This window comes from Pristiophorus japonicus, unplaced genomic scaffold, assembly GCF_044704955.1.
Source record: "Pristiophorus japonicus isolate sPriJap1 unplaced genomic scaffold, sPriJap1.hap1 HAP1_SCAFFOLD_110, whole genome shotgun sequence".
NCBI lineage: Eukaryota > Metazoa > Chordata > Chondrichthyes > Pristiophoridae > Pristiophorus > Pristiophorus japonicus.
Window position 1 is genome coordinate 1645659 of NW_027250756.1, and position 17202 is coordinate 1662860.

The following is a 17202-nucleotide window of genomic DNA, read 5'->3' on the forward strand; positions in this document are numbered from 1 at the left end:
AGAACCACCTCCTGATGTCTAACCTAGATCTAGCCTTGTACAACTGAAATTTGTGTCCCCTGCTCCTGCCTAACCTACTTAATTGAAATAAACAGTCAGCTGGAACACTCTCTTTCACCTTCATTATCTTATAAACCGCACTCATATCGCCCGAAGTCTACGCTGCTCTAAGGTAAAGAGTCCCAACTCTTTTAACCTGTCTTGGTAACTAAGATGCTTTAGACTTGGAATTAGTCTAGTGACCCTTTCCAGAACCTCAATATCACCCACCATGTGAGGAGACCAAAACTGGACACAGTATTCCAAGTGTGGCCTGACTAAGGTCTTGTATAAGGACAAAACAGTACTCCTCGCCTTATACTGAATTGTCCTATGGATACACCCCAACACCCTATTTGCTCTAACTGTCACTACACTGCATTGCTCGTGTACCTTTAAGGATGTATTCACTAGAATGTCTAAATCTCTTTCTATCTCCACCATCTTTTTAATGCCTTTCCCTGGAGGGTGTATGAATGTTGAGCATTTGCCCTTCCAACATGAATAACACTGAACTTATCTAAGTTATACATCATTTGCCAGTCATGAGGCCAGTCTCCCAACACATTAAGATCTGCCTGAATCAGACGAGCCACTTCTACAGTTCGAGCACTCGCACAGATCTTGGTATAATTTCAAAATTTGCAAATTGTGCCCCTAAACCCAAAATCCTGATCATTAATAAAAATAGTAAAATGAAATGGTCCCAACACTGATCCCTGCAGGACACCACTGGTGACCGGTACCAAACAGATCCAAATCCATCTATAACTGCTCTTTACCTGCTTCCTGCCAGACAGTTCTGTATCCAGCTCAATATATTTCACTAATACCAGAGGCTCCGATCTTATAGAGAAGCCTCTTGTGCGGTAACTTATCAAAAGGTTTTTGGAAATCTAAGTAGATAATGTCTACTGGGCTTCCCTCATCCACCAACTTTGTAACTTCTTCAAAAAATACAATTAGAGTTGTGAGACATGAACTCTTTATTATGGGTTGTGGAGTTCCTAATATGTCCCTCCCTATCCAAGTCTTCATATATTGCATCCCCTATGATTCTTTCAAGCATCTTACCTCTTACTGATGTTAAACTGATGGGCCTCTGGTTACCCGGGTCTGCCTTGTCACATTTTTATTAAAATGGGGACTTCATTAGCATCCTTCCAATCTGTAGGAACTATTTCACAGTGAGATATTAAACATACACGCCAGGGGCTCGCACAACACAAGTCCCATCGCCCAGAGGACCCTCACACAGCACATGTCCCATCGTCCAGAGGACCGTCACACAGCACATGTCCCATCTCCTGGAGTGGCTCACACAGCACATGTCCCATCGCCCGGAGGACCCTCACGCAGCACATGTCCCATCTCCCGGAGGACCCTCACACAGCACATGTCCCATCTCCTGGAGGGGCTCACTTCGCAAATGTCCCATCTCCCGGAGGACCCTCACACAGCAGATGTCCCATCTCCCGGAAGTCCCTCACACAGCACATGTCCCATCTCCCGGAGGACCCTCACACAGCACATGTCCCATCTCGCGGAGAACCCTCACACAGCACATGTCCCATCTTGCGGAGGACCCTCACACAGCACATGTGCCATCGCCCAGAGGACCCTCACACAGCACATGTCCCATCTCCCGGAGGACCCTCACACAGCACATGTCCCATCTCCCGGAGGACCCTCACACAGCACATGTCCCATCTCGCTGAGAACCCTCACACAGCACATGTCCCATCTCCCGGAGGACCCTCACACAGCACATGTCCCATCTCCCGGAGGACCCTCACACAGCACATGTCCCATTCCCGGAGGACCCTCACACAGCACATGTCCCATCTCCCGGAGGACTCTCACGCAGCACATGTCCCATCTCCCGGAGGACCCTCATACAGCACATGTCCCATCTCCCGGAGGGGCTCACTTCGCAAATGTCCCATCTCCCGGAGGACCCCCACACAGCACATGTCCCATCTCCCGGAGGACCCTCATACAGCACATGTCCCATCTCCCGGAGGGGCTCACTTCGCAAATGTCCCATCTCCCGGAGGACCCCCACACAGCACATGTCCCATCTCGCGGAGAACCCTCACACAGCACATGTCCCATCTCCCGGAGGACCCTCACACAGCACATGTCCCATCTCCCGGAGGACCCTCACACAGCACATGTCCCATCTCCCGGAGGACCCTCACACAGCACATGTCCCATTCCCGGAGGACCCTCACACAGCACATGTCCCATCTCCCGGAGGACCCTCACGCAGCACATGTCCCATCTCCCGGAGGACCCTCATACAGCACATGTCCCATCTCCCGGAGGGGCTCACTTCGCAAATGTCCCATCTCCCGGAGGACCCCCACACAGCACATGTCCCATCTCCCGGAGGACCCTCATACAGCACATGTCCCATCTCCCGGAGGGGCTCACTTCGCAAATGTCCCATCTCCCGGAGGACCCCCACACAGCACATGTCCCATCTCGCGGAGAACCCTCACACAGCACATGTCCCATCTCGCGGAGGACCCTTGGATTGATATCCTCCAGTCCGGCTGCTCTATCTCTTTTTAAGTTCTGAATGTTTTCTAAAACAATATGCTTATATATGTTAATGTTACTGATAAAACTAGTATTATTAAATTCTAATATTTGAGCATGATGTTAAAGGGTGAAGACTGATGCACAGTACTCACTGATATTCCCACCATACTCAGTGAGTCCTGTGTAACCTGTCCTTGAACACCCTTCAGTGGCTCAATACAGACTTTGATAGTTCTCGGACTCAGCACATAACTGAAAAAGCTCTGCCCATGACGGCCAGTTGTCTGCAATCCTTTTATTCCCAGAGACTTTTTGCTGATCAAATAGCAGCCTTCGTTTTCTTTAGTTGTTCCTTGTATTCACCCTATTTATTTAAGTGTGAAATTTATTTAATTTGTGGAAACTTTTCTGTTTACATCTTTGTACAGAGCCAGTCGCCCACCTCGGCTTTTTCTTACCACATTTCTATCTTTTGATTTTGACTACATTTGTTTACCACATTTTTAAACTTGTTTTTAAAACCTTTCCATTTATATCCAACATTGGTCACATCACCACCGAGGAGGGTTGACCAATTTACCTGTTACAATCCTCTGCCAGTTTGGGAGAAGATTGCACTGAAATGCGGTCCGTGTCGCAGGGTCTCCGTCCCTTTGGTTCTCCCAGCCAATCGGGACGGTATAATGTGATCAGTGTTGCCCAGATGTTCCCCACACGGAGGCCTGATCCCAGGTCAGGCTCACTACTAAACACCAGATCCAATCTCTGGTTTTCCCCAGTGACTGCATTAACATGTTGTGTCAGGAAACAGTGCTGTATATTGTCACTCAATCTTTCAGCTGCACTGCCCCCAGCAGCAGGTAAAGGCCCGTGGCCCTGAATGTCAGGCCAATGACAATGATCTTCCCTCAGCTCCATTCTCTCTCTCTGTCCTCCCCCACACACTGCCTGAGCTCTCAGGCTGACTGTTCCCAGCACCTTCTCTCTTTATTCTCTCACATTGCTGGGCTCAGGGGCTGTGTGGGCGGGGTCCTGACCTCACTCACGGTGGGCGGGGCCCTGACCTCACACACGGTGGGCGGGGCCCTGACCTCACACACGGTGGGCGGGGCCCTGACCTCACACACGGTGGGCGGTCCCTCTCTCAGACAGGAATTGAGAGCGAGTTGGATGTCCACTGTTGTCTCTCCGGACACAGAGAGAGCCCCAGAAAGTGGGAGTGGGAGGGAGAAAGCCCTTGTTAATCAGTGTCATTAAAGCTTGCCAACGCTCCAGGGAAGTTGCTGAGTTGTCTGAGCTGAATATCTTGTCTGTCAGCTCTCTCTCTGCCTGAGGTGTCACTGAGAGAAAGTAAAACACGAGGGACAGACAGACAGGTGGAGACTGGGCGTGTGTGTCCTGGATGGGCATCAGCCAGGAATATAAAGGAATGGGCAGTGATTGTAGATAGCGGAGAAAGCATGCTGGCCTTCATAGCGAGAGGCTTTGAGTATCGGAGCAGGAAGGTCTCACTGCAGTTGTACAGGACCTTGGTGAGACCACACCTGGAGTATTGTGTGCAGTTTTAGTCTCCTAATCTGAGGAAGGACATTAATGCTATTGAGGGAGTGCAGCGAAGGTTCACCAGACTGAGTCCGGGGATGGCGGGACTGACAAGAGGAAAGACTGGATCAGCTAGGCTTATACTCACTGGAATTTAGAAGAATGAGAGGCGATCTCATAGAAACATATAAAATTCTGATGGGATTAGACAGGGTAGATACGGGAAGAATGTTCCCGATGTTGGGGAAGTCCAGAACCAGGGGACATAGTCTAAGGATAAGGGGTAAGCCGTTTAGGACCGAGATGAAGAGAAACATCTTCACTCAGAGAGTGGTGAACCTGTGGAATTCACTGCCACAGAAAGTTGTTGAGGCCAGTTCACTAAATATATTCAAAAGGGAGTTAGATGTGGCCCTTAGGGCTAAAGGGATCAAGGTTTATGGAGAGAAGGCAGGGGTGAGGTACTGTGGTTGAATGATCAGCCATGATTTTATTGAATGGCGGTGCAGGCTAGTAGGGCTGAATGGCCTACTCCTGCACCTATTTTCTATGTTTCTATCTTCAATATGGACCTACTCCTGGAAAATGCACGGCCGATATATGAGGAAACTCTAACCATGGAATATTGAATTATTTTTACTTGAATGTTTTGTTTCGACCAGTAACTACAAGGTAGGTTAACATCGCACTCTATTTCACACCGATAATATTGTTCTCATTTTCTGTCCTGATCAGATGTCCCGGTGAATTTAGGAGTGCTTGAGAACCTAACAGGGATTGTAGACTGAGGAACAACACCAGGTGAACCTGCCCGGAATTGTGAGAGCACCAAACAGAGAAAACAATTGATTCAAAGAGCTTTCATACATCGATAGGGGCAAAAGGGAAGAGAGAGTCCCATTGATTCAGATACACACTGGTCCTGGGGATGGACAATGGCAAAAGGTCAGAGAGAGTCCCATTGACTCAGATAAACACTGGTTCTGGGGGACTGGGGAGAAAGGTCAGAGTGAGTCCCACTGACTCAGATACACACTGGTCCTGGGGATAGACTGGGGAGAAAGATCAGAGAGCGTCCCATTGACTCAGATAAACACTGGTCCTGGGGATAGACTGGGGAGAAAGGTCAGAGAGAGTCCCATTGACTCAGATACACACTGGTCCTGGGGATAGACTGGGGAGAAAGGTCAGAGAGTGTCCCATTGACTCAGAAAAACACTGGTCCTGGGGATAGACTGGGGAGAAAGGTCAGAGAGTCTCACATTGACTCAGATAAACACTGGTCCTGGGGGACTGGGGAGAAAGGTCAGAGAGAGTGCCATTGACTCAGATACACATTGGTCCTGGGGATAGACTGGGGAGAAAGGTCAGAGAGAGTCCCATTGACTCAGATACACACTGGTCCTGGGGATAGACTGGGGAGAAAGGTCAGAGAGTCCCATTGACTCAGATAAACACTGGTCCTGGGGATAGACTGGGGAGAAAGGTCAGAGAGTGTCCCATTGACTCAGATACACACTGGTCCTGGGGATGGACTGGGGGGAAAGGTCAGAGAGAGTCCCATTGACTCAGATACACACTGGTCCTGGGGGACTGGGGAGAAAGGTCAGAGAGAGTCCCATTGACTCAGATACACACTGGTCCAGGTGATAGACTGGGGAGAAAGGTCAGAGAGTGTCCCATTGACTCAGATACACACTGGTCCTGGGGATAGACTAGGGAGAAATGTCAGAGAGAGTCCCATTGACTCAGATGAACACTGGTCCTGGGGATAGACTGGGGAGAAAGATCAGAGAGTGTCCCATTGACTCAGATAAACACTGGTCCTGGGGATAGAATGGGGAGAAAGGTCAGAGAGAGCCCCACTGACTCAGATACAAACTGGTCCTGGGGATAGACTGGGGAGAAAAGTCAGAGAGAGTCCCATTGACACAGATACACACTGGTCCTGGGGATAGAATGGGGAGAAAGGTCAGAGAGAGCCCCATTGATTCAGATACAAACTGGTCCTGGGGATAGACTGGGGAGAAAAGTCAGAGAGAGTCCCATTGACACAGATACACACTGGTCCTGGGGATAGACTGGGGAGAAAGGTCAGAGAGTGTCCCATTGACTCAGATACACACTGGTCCTGGGGATAGACTGTGGAGAAAGGTCAGAGAGTCCCATTGACTCAGATACACACTGGTCCTGGGGATAGACTGGGGAGAAAGGTCAGTGAGAATCCCATTGACTCAGATACACACTGGTCCTGGGGATAGACTGGGGAGAAAGGTCAGAGAGTCCCATTGACTCAGATAAACACTGGTCCTGGGGATGGACTGGGGAGAAAGGTCAGAGAGTCCCATTAACTCAGATACAAACTGGTCCTGGGGATAGACTGGGGAGAAAGTTCAGAGAGAGTCCCATTGACTCAGATACACACTGGTCCTGGGGATAGATGGGGAGAAAGGTCAGAGAGAGTCCCATTGACACAGATACACACTGGTCCTGGGGAGAGACTGGGGAGAAAGGTCAGAGAGAGTCCCATTGACTCAGATACAAACTGGTCCTGGGGATAAACTGGGGAGAAAGGTCAGAGAGTGTCCCATTGACTCAGATACACACTGGTCCTGGGGATAGACTGGGGAGAAAGGTCAGAGAGAGTCCCATTGACTCAGATACATACTGGTCCTGGGGATCTGGGGAGAAAGGTCAGAGAGAGTCCCATTGACTCAGATACAAACTTGTCCTGGGGATAGACTGGGGAGAAAGGTCAGAGAGAGTCCCATTGACTCAGATAAACACTGGTCCTGGGGGTAGACTGGGGAGAAAGGTCAGAGAGTCCCATTGACTCAGATACACACTGGTCCTGCGGATAGACTGGGGAGAAAGGTCAGAGAGAGTCCCATTGACTCAGATGAACACTGGTCCTGGGGATAGACTGGGGAGAAAGGTCAGAGAGAGTCCCATTGACTCAGATACACACTGGTCCTGGGCATAGACTGGGGAGAAAGGTCAGAGAGAGTCCCATTGACTCAGATAAACACTGGTCCTGGGGATAGACTGGGGAGAAATGTCAGAGAGTGTCCCATTGACTCAGGTACACACTGGTCCTGGGGATAGACTGGGGAGAAAGGTCAGAGAGAGTCCCATTGACTCAGATACACACTGGTCCTGGGGTTAGACTGGGGAGAAATATCAGAGAGCGTCCCATTGACTCAGATAAACACTGGTCCTGGGGATAGACTGGGGAGAAAGGTCAGTGAGTGTTCTATTGACTCAGATACACACTGGTCCTGGGGATAGACTGGGGAGAAAGGTCAGAGAGTGTCCCATTGACTCAGATAAACATTGGTCCTGGGGATGGACTGGGGAGAAAGGTCAGAGAGTGTCCCATTGACTCAGATACACACTGGTCCTGGGGATCGACTGGGGAGAAAGATCAGAGAGTGTTCTGTTGACTCAGATACACACTGGTCCTGGGGATAGACGGGGGAGAAAGGTCAGAGAGAGTCCCATTGACTCAGATAAACACTGGTCCTGGGGATGGACTGAGGGAAAAGGTCAGAGAGAGTCCCATTGACTCAGATGCACACTGGTCCTGGGGATAGACTGGGGAGAAAGGTCAGAGAGAGTCTCATTGACTCAGATAAACACTGGTCCTGGGGATAGACTGGGGAGAAAGGTCAGAGAGTGTCCCATTGACTCAGATACACACTGGTCCTGGGGATGGACTGGGGAGAAAGGTCAGAGCAAGTCCCATTGACTCAGGTACACACTGGTCGTGGGGATCGACTTGGGAGAAAGGTCAGAGAGCGTCCCTTGACTCAGATAAACACTGGTCCTGGGGATAGACTGGGGAGAAAAGTCAGAGAGAGTCCCATTGACACAGATACACACTGGTCCTGGGGATAGACTGGGGAGAAAGTTCAGAGAGTGTCCCATTGACTCAGATACACACTGGTCCTGGGGATAGACTGGGGAGAAAGGTCAGAGAGTCCCATTGACTCAGATAAACACTGGTCCTGGGGATGGACTGGGGAGAAAGGTCAGAGAGTCCCATTAACTCAGATACAAACTGGTCCTGGGGATAGACTGAGGAGAAAGTTCAGAGAGAGTCCCATTGACTCAGATACACACTGGTCCTGGGGATAGATGGGGAGAAAGGTCAGAGAGAGTCCCATTGACACAGATACACACTGGTCCTGGGGAGAGACTGGGGAGAAAGGTCAGAGAGAGTCCCATTGACTCAGATACAAACTGGTCCTGGGGATAAACTGGGGAGAAAGGTCAGAGTGTGTCCCATTGACTCAGATACACACTGGTCCTGGGGATAGACTGGGGAGAAAGGTCAGAGAGAGTCCCATTGACTCAGATACATACTGGTCCTGGGGATCTGGGGAGAAAGGTCAGAGAGAGTCCCATTGACTCAGATACAAACTTGTCCTGGGGATAGACTGGGGAGAAAGGTCAGAGAGAGTCCCATTGACTCAGATAAACACTGGTCCTGGGGGTAGACTGGGGAGAAAGGTCAGAGAGTCCCATTGACTCAGATACACACTGGTCCTGCGGATAGACTGGGGAGAAAGGTCAGAGAGAGTCCCATTGACTCAGATGAACACTGGTCCTGGGGATAGACTGGGGAGAAAGGTCAGAGAGAGTCCCATTGACTCAGATACACACTGGTCCTGGGCATAGACTGGGGAGAAAGGTCAGAGAGAGTCCCATTGACTCAGATAAACACTGGTCCTGGGGATAGACTGGGGAGAAATGTCAGAGAGTGTCCCATTGACTCAGGTACACACTGGTCCTGGGGATAGACTGGGGAGAAAGGTCAGAGAGAGTCCCATTGACTCAGATACACACTGGTCCTGGGGTTAGACTGGGGAGAAATATCAGAGAGCGTCCCATTGACTCAGATAAACACTGGTCCTGGGGATAGACTGGGGAGAAAGGTCAGTGAGTGTTCTATTGACTCAGATACACACTGGTCCTGGGGATAGACTGGGGAGAAAGGTCAGAGAGTGTCCCATTGACTCAGATAAACATTGGTCCTGGGGATGGACTGGGGAGAAAGGTCAGAGAGTGTCCCATTGACTCAGATACACACTGGTCCTGGGGATAGACTGGGGAGAAAGATCAGAGAGTGTTCTGTTGACTCAGATACACACTGGTCCTGGGGATAGACGGGGGAGAAAGGTCAGAGAGAGTCCCATTGACTCAGATAAACACTGGTCCTGGGGATGGACTGAGGGAAAAGGTCAGAGAGAGTCCCATTGACTCAGATGCACACTGGTCCTGGGGATAGACTGGGGAGAAAGGTCAGAGAGAGTCTCATTGACTCAGATAAACACTGGTCCTGGGGATAGACTGGGGAGAAAGGTCAGAGAGTGTCCCATTGACTCAGATACACACTGGTCCTGGGGATGGACTGGGGAGAAAGGTCAGAGCAAGTCCCATTGACTCAGGTACACACTGGTCGTGGGGATCGACTTGGGAGAAAGGTCAGAGAGCGTCCCTTGACTCAGATAAACACTGGTCCTGGGGATAGACTGGGGAGCAAGATCAGAGAGAGTCCCATTGACTCAGATACACACTGGTCCTGGGGATAGACTGGGGAGAAAGGTCAGAGAGAGTCCCATTGACTCAGATAAACATTGGTCCTGGGGATAGACTGGGGAGAAAGGTCAGAGAGTGTCCAATTGACTTAGATACACACAGGTCCTGGGGATCGACTGGGTAGAAAGGTCAGAGAGAGTCCCATTGACTCAGATACACACTGGTCCTGGGGATAGACTGGGGAGAAAGGTCAGAGAGAGTCCCATTGACTCAGATACACACTGGTCCTGGGGATAGACTGGGGAGAAAGATCAGAGAGTGTCCCATTGACTCAGATACAAACTGGTCCTGGGGATAGACTGGGGAGAAAGGTCAGAGAGTTCCATTGACTCAGATAAACACTGGTCCAGGGGAGAGACTGGGGAGAAAGATCAGAGAGTGTCCCATTGACTCAGATAAATACTGGTCCTGGGGATAGAATGGGGAGAAAGGTCAGAGAGAGTTCCTTTGACTCAGATACACGCAGCTCCTGGGGTTAGACTGGGGAGAAAGATCAGAGAGAGTCCCATTGACTCAGATAAACACTGGTCCTGGGGGATTGGGGAGAAAGGTCAGAGAGAGTTCCATTGACTCAGATAAACACTGGTCCTGGGGATAGACTGGGGAGAAAGGTCAGAGAGTGTCCCATTGACTCAGATACACACTGGTCCTGGGGATAGAATGGGGAGAAAGGTCAGAGAGAGCCCCATTGACTCAGATACAAACTGGTCCTGGAGGTAGACTGGGGAGAAAAGTCAGAGAGAGTCCCATTGACTCAGATACACACTGGTCCTGGGGATAGACTGTGGAGAAAGGTCAGAGAGTCCCATTGACTCAGATACACACTGGTCCTGGGGATAGACTGGGGAGAAAGATCAGAGAGAATCCCATTGACTCAGATACACACTGGTCCTGGGGATAGACTGGGGAGAAAGGTCAGAGAGTGTCCCATTGACTCGGATACACACTGGTCCTGGGGATCGACTGGGGAGAAAGGTCAGAGAGTGTCCCATTGACTCAGATACACACTGGTCCTGGGGATAGACTGGGAAGAAAGGTCAGAGAGAGTCCCTTTGACTCAGATACACACTGGTCCTGGGGATAGACTGGGGAGAAAGGTCAGAGAGAGTCCCTTTGACTCAGATACACACTGGTTCTGGGGATAGACTGGGGAGAAAGGTCAGAGTGTCCCATTGACTCAGATAAACACTGGTCCTGGGGATAGACTGGGGAGAAAGGTCAGAGAGTGTCCCATTGACTCAGATAAACACTGGTCCTGGGGATAGACTGGGGAGAAAGGTGAGAGAGAGTCCCATTGACTCAGATAAACACTGGTCCTGGGGATAGACTGGGGAGAAAGGTCAGAGAGAGTCCCATTGACTCAGATCAACACTGGTCCTGGGGGTGTGGGGAGAAAGATCGGAGAGAGTCCCATTGACTCAGATACACACTGGTCCTGGGGATAGACTGGGGAGAAAGGTCAGAGAGTCCCATTGACTCAGATAAACACTGGTCCTGGGGATAGATTGGGGAGAAAGGTCAGTGAGTGTTCTATTGACTCAGATACACACTGGTCCTGGGGATAGACTGGGGAGAAAGGTCAGAGAGTGTCCCATTGACTCAGATAAACATTGGTCCTGGGGATGGACTGGGGAGAAAGGTCAGAGAGTGTCCCATTGACTCAGATACACACTGGTCCTGGGGATAGACTGGGGAGAAAGATCAGAGAGTGTTCTGTTGACTCAGATACACACTGGTCCTGGGGATAGACGGGGGAGAAAGGTCAGAGAGAGTCCCATTGACTCAGATAAACACTGGTCCTGGGGATGGACTGAGGGAAAAGGTCAGAGAGAGTCCCATTGACTCAGATGCACACTGGTCCTGGGGATAGACTGGGGAGAAAGGTCAGAGAGAGTCTCATTGACTCAGATAAACACTGGTCCTGGGGATAGACTGGGGAGAAAGGTCAGAGAGTGTCCCATTGACTCAGATACACACTGGTCCTGGGGATGGACTGGGGAGAAAGGTCAGAGCAAGTCCCATTGACTCAGGTACACACTGGTCGTGGGGATCGACTTGGGAGAAAGGTCAGAGAGCGTCCCTTGACTCAGATAAACACTGGTCCTGGGGATAGACTGGGGAGCAAGATCAGAGAGAGTCCCATTGACTCAGATACACACTGGTCCTGGGGATAGACTGGGGAGAAAGGTCAGAGAGAGTCCCATTGACTCAGATAAACATTGGTCCTGGGGATAGACTGGGGAGAAAGGTCAGAGAGTGTCCAATTGACTTAGATACACACAGGTCCTGGGGATCGACTGGGTAGAAAGGTCAGAGAGAGTCCCATTGACTCAGATACACACTGGTCCTGGGGATAGACTGGGGAGAAAGGTCAGAGAGAGTCCCATTGACTTTGATACACACTGGTCCTGGGGATAGACTGGGGAGAAAGATCAGAGAGTGTCCCATTGACTCAGATACAAACTGGTCCTGGGGATAGACTGGGGAGAAAGGTCAGAGAGTTCCATTGACTCAGATAAACACTGGTCCAGGGGAGAGACTGGGGAGAAAGATCTGAGAGTGTCCCATTGACTCAGATAAATACTGGTCCTGGGGATAGAATGGGGAGAAAGGTCAGAGAGAGTTCCTTTGACTCAGATACACGCAGCTCCTGGGGTTAGACTGGGGAGAAAGATCAGAGAGAGTCCCATTGACTCAGATAAACACTGGTCCTGGGGGATTGGGGAGAAAGGTCAGAGAGAGTTCCATTGACTCAGATAAACACTGGTCCTGGGGATAGACTGGGGAGAAAGGTCAGAGAGTGTCCCATTGACTCAGATACACACTGGTCCTGGGGATAGAATGGGGAGAAAGGTCAGAGAGAGCCCCATTGACTCAGATACAAACTGGTCCTGGAGGTAGACTGGGGAGAAAAGTCAGAGAGAGTCCCATTGACTCAGATACACACTGGTCCTGGGGATAGACTGTGGAGAAAGGTCAGAGAGTCCCATTGACTCAGATACACACTGGTCCTGGGGATAGACTGGGGAGAAAGATCAGAGAGAATCCCATTGACTCAGATACACACTGGTCCTGGGGATAGACTGGGGAGAAAGGTCAGAGAGTGTGCCATTGACTCGGATACACACTGGTCCTGGGGATCGACTGGGGAGAAAGGTCAGAGAGTGTCCCATTGACTCAGATACACACTGGTCCTGGGGATAGACTGGGGAGAAAGGTCAGAGAGAGTCCCTTTGACTCAGATACACACTGGTCCTGGGGATAGACTGGGGAGAAAGGTCAGAGAGAGTCCCTTTGACTCAGATACACACTGGTTCTGGGGATAGACTGGGGAGAAAGGTCAGAGTGTCCCATTGACTCAGATAAACACTGGTCCTGGGGATAGACTGGGGAGAAAGGTCAGAGAGTGTCCCATTGACTCAGATAAACACTGGTCCTGGGGATAGACTGGGGAGAAAGGTGAGAGAGAGTCCCATTGACTCAGATAAACACTGGTCCTGGGGATAGACTGGGGAGAAAGGTCAGAGAGAGTCCCATTGACTCAGATCAACACTGGTCCTGGGGGTGTGGGGAGAAAGATCGGAGAGAGTCCCATTGACTCAGATACACACTGGTCCTGGGGATAGACTGGGGAGAAAGGTCAGAGAGTCCCATTGACTCAGATAAACACTGGTCCTGGGGGTCTGGGTAGGAAGGTGAGAGAGAGACCCATTGACACAGATAAACACTGGTCCTGGGGATAGACTGGGGAGAAAGGCCAGAGAGAGTATCATTGACTCAGATACAAACTGGTCCTGGGGGTAGACTGGGGAGAAAGGTCAGAGAGTCCCATTGACTCAGATACACACTGGTCCTGCGGATAGACTGGGGAGAAAGGTCAGAGAGAGTCCCATTGACTCAGATAAACACTGGTCCTGGGGATAGACTGGGGAGAAAGGTCAGAGAGAGTCCCATACACTCAGATACACACTGGTCCTGGGGTTAGACTGGGGAGAAATATCAGAGAGCGTCCCATTGACTCAGATAAACACTGGTCCTGGGGACAGACTGGGGAGAAAGGTCAGAGAGTGTTCTCTTGACTCAGATACACACTGGTCCTGGGGATAGACTGGGGAGAAAGGTCAGAGAGTGTCCCATTGACTCAGATACAAACTGGTCCTGGGGATAGACTGGGGAGAAAGGTCAGAGAGTGTCCCATTGACTCAGATACACACTGGTCCTGGGGATAGACTGGGGAGAAAGGTCAGAGAGTGTTCTATTGACTCAGATACACACTGGTCCTGGGGATAGACTGGGGAGAATGGTCAGAGAGAGTCCCATTGACTCAGATAAACACTGGTCCTGGGGACAGACTGGGGAGAAAGGTCAGAGAGTGTCCCATTGACTCAGATACACACTGGTCCTGGGGATGGACTGGGGAGAAAGGTCAGAGAGAGTCCCATTGACTCAGGTACACACTGGTCGTGGGGATCGACTTGGGAGAAAGGTCAGAGAGAGTCCCTTGACTCAGATAAACACTGGTCCTGGGGATAGACTGGGGAGCAAGATCAGAGAGAGTCCCATTGACTCAGATACACACTGGTCCTGGGGATAGACTGGGGAGAAAGGTCAGAGAGAGTCCCATTGACTCAGATAAACATTGGTCCTGGGGATCGACTGGGGAGAAAGGTCAGAGAGTGTCCCATTGACTCAGATACACCCTGGTCCTGGGGATGGTCTGGGGTGAAATGTCAGAAAGAGTCCGATTGACTCAGATACACACTGGTCCTGGGGATAGAATGGGGAGAAAGGTCAGAGGGAGTCCCATTGACTCAGATAAACAATGGTCCTGGGGACAGACTGGGGAGAAAGGTCAGAGAGAGTCCCATTGACTCAGATAAACACTGGTCCTGGGGATAGACTGGGGAGAAATGTCAGAGAGTGTCCCATTGACTCAGATACACACTGGTCCTGGGGAAAGACTGGGGAGAAAGGTCAGAGAGAGTCCCATTGACTCAGGTACACACTGGTCCTGGGGATAGACTGGGGAGAAATGTCAGATAGAGTCCCATTGACTCAGGTACACACTGGTCCTGGGGATAGACTGGGGAGAAAGGTCAGAGAGTGTCCCATTGACTCAGATACACACTGGTCCTGGGGATAAACTGGGGAGAAAGGTCAGAGAGGCCCATTGACTCAGATACACACTGTTCCTGGGTATAGACTGGGGAGAAAGGTCAGAGAGTGTCATATTGACTCAGATACACACTGGTCCTCAGGGTCTGGGGAGAAAGTTCAGAGAGAGTCCCATTGACTCAGATACACACTGGTCCTGGGGATAGACTTGGGAGAAAGGTCAGAGAGTGTCCCATTGACTCAGATACAAACTGGTCCTGAGGATAGACTGGGGAAAAAGGTCAGAGAGAGTCCCATTGACTCAGATACACACTGGTCCTGGGGATAGACTGGGGAGAAAGGTCAGAGAGTCCCATTGACTCAGATAAACACTGGTCCTGGGGGTGTGGGGAGAAAGATCGGAGAGAGTCCCATTGACTCAGATACACACTGGTCCTGGGGATAGACTGGGGAGAAAGGTCAGAGAGTCCCATTGACTCAGATAAACACTGGTCCTGGGAGTCTGGGGAGAAAGGTGAGAGAGAGTCCCATTGACTCAGATAAACACTGGTCCTGGGGATAGACTGGGGAGAAAGGTGAGAGAGAGTCCCATTGACTCAGATACACACTGGTACTGGGGATAGACTGGGGAGAAATGTCAGAGAGAGTTTTTTGACTCAGATATACACTGGTACTGGGGATCGACTGGGGAGAAATGTCAGAGAGAGTCCCATTGACTCAGATACACACTGGTCCTGGGGATAGACTGGGGAGAACTGTCAGAGAGAGTCCCATTGACTCAGATACACACTGGTCCTGGGGGACTGGGGAGAAAGGTCAGAGAGTCCCATTGCATCAGATAAACACTAGTCCTGGGGATAGACTGGGGAGAAAGGTCAGAGAGAGTCATATTGACTCAGATACACATTGGTCCTCGTGGTCTGGGGAGAAAGTTCAGAGAGAGTCCCATTGACTCAGATACACACTGGTCCTGGGGATAGACTTGGGAGAAAGGTCAGAGAGTGTCCCATTGACTCAGATACACACTGGTCCTGAGGATAGACTGGGGAAAAAGCTCAGAGAGAGTCCCATTGACTCAGATACACACTGGTCCTGGGGATAGACTGGGGAGAAAGGTCAGAGAGTCCCATTGACTCAGATAAACACTGGTCCTGGGGGTGTGGGGAGAAAGATCGGAGAGAGTCCCATTGACTCAGATACACAATGGTCCTGGGGATAGACTGGGGAGAAAGGTCAGAGAGTCCCATTGACTCAGATAAACACTGGTCCTGGGGGTCTGGGAAGAAAGGTGAGAGAGAGTCCCATTGACTCAGATAAACACTGGTCCTGGGGATAGACTGGGGAGAAAGGCCAGAGAGAGTCCCATTGACTCAGATAAACACTGGTCCTGGGGGTCTGGGGAGAAAGGTGAGAGAGAGTCCTATTGACTCAGATAAACACTGGTCCTGGGGGTCTGGGGAGAAAGGTGAAAGAGAGTCCAATTGACTCAGCTACACACTGGTCCTGGGGATAGACTGGGGAGAAAGGTCAGAGAGAGTCCCATTGACTCAGATAAACACTGGTCCTGGGGATAGACTGGGGAGAAATGTCAGAGAGAGTCCCATTGACTCAGATACACACTGGTCCTGGGGATAGACTGGGGAGAAAGGTCAGAGTGTCCCATTGACTCAGATACACACTGGTACTGGGGATAGAATGGGGAGAAATGTCAGAGAGTGTCCCATTGACTCAGATACACACTGGTCCTGGGGATAGACTGGGGAGAACTGTCAGAGAGAGTCCCATTGACTCAGATACACTCCGGTCCTGGGGAAAGACTGGGGAGAAAGGTCAGAGAGAGTCCCATTGACTCAGATACACACTGGTACTGGGGATAGACTGGGGAGAAAGGTCAGAGAGTGTCCCATTGACTCAGATACACACTGGTCCTGGGGATAGACTGGGGAGAAAGGTCAGAGAGTGTCCCATTGACTCAGATACACCCTGGTCCTGGGGATGGACCGGGGTGAAATGTCAGAAAGAGTCCCATGACTCAAATAAACACTGGTCCAGAGGATAGACTGGGGAGAAAGATCAGAGAGTGTCCCATTGACTCAGATAAACACTGGTCCTGGGGGATTGGGGAGAAAGGTCAGAGAGAGTCCCATTGACTCAGATGCACACTGGTCCTGGGGATAGACTGGGGAGAAAGGTCAGAGAGTGTCCCATTGACTCAGATACACACTGGTCCTGGGGATAGAATGGGGAGAAAGGTCAGAGTGAGTCCCATTGACTCAGATACACAATGGTCCTGGGGATAGACTGGGGAGAAAGGTCAGAGAGAGTCCCATTGACTCAGATACACACTGGTCCTGGGGA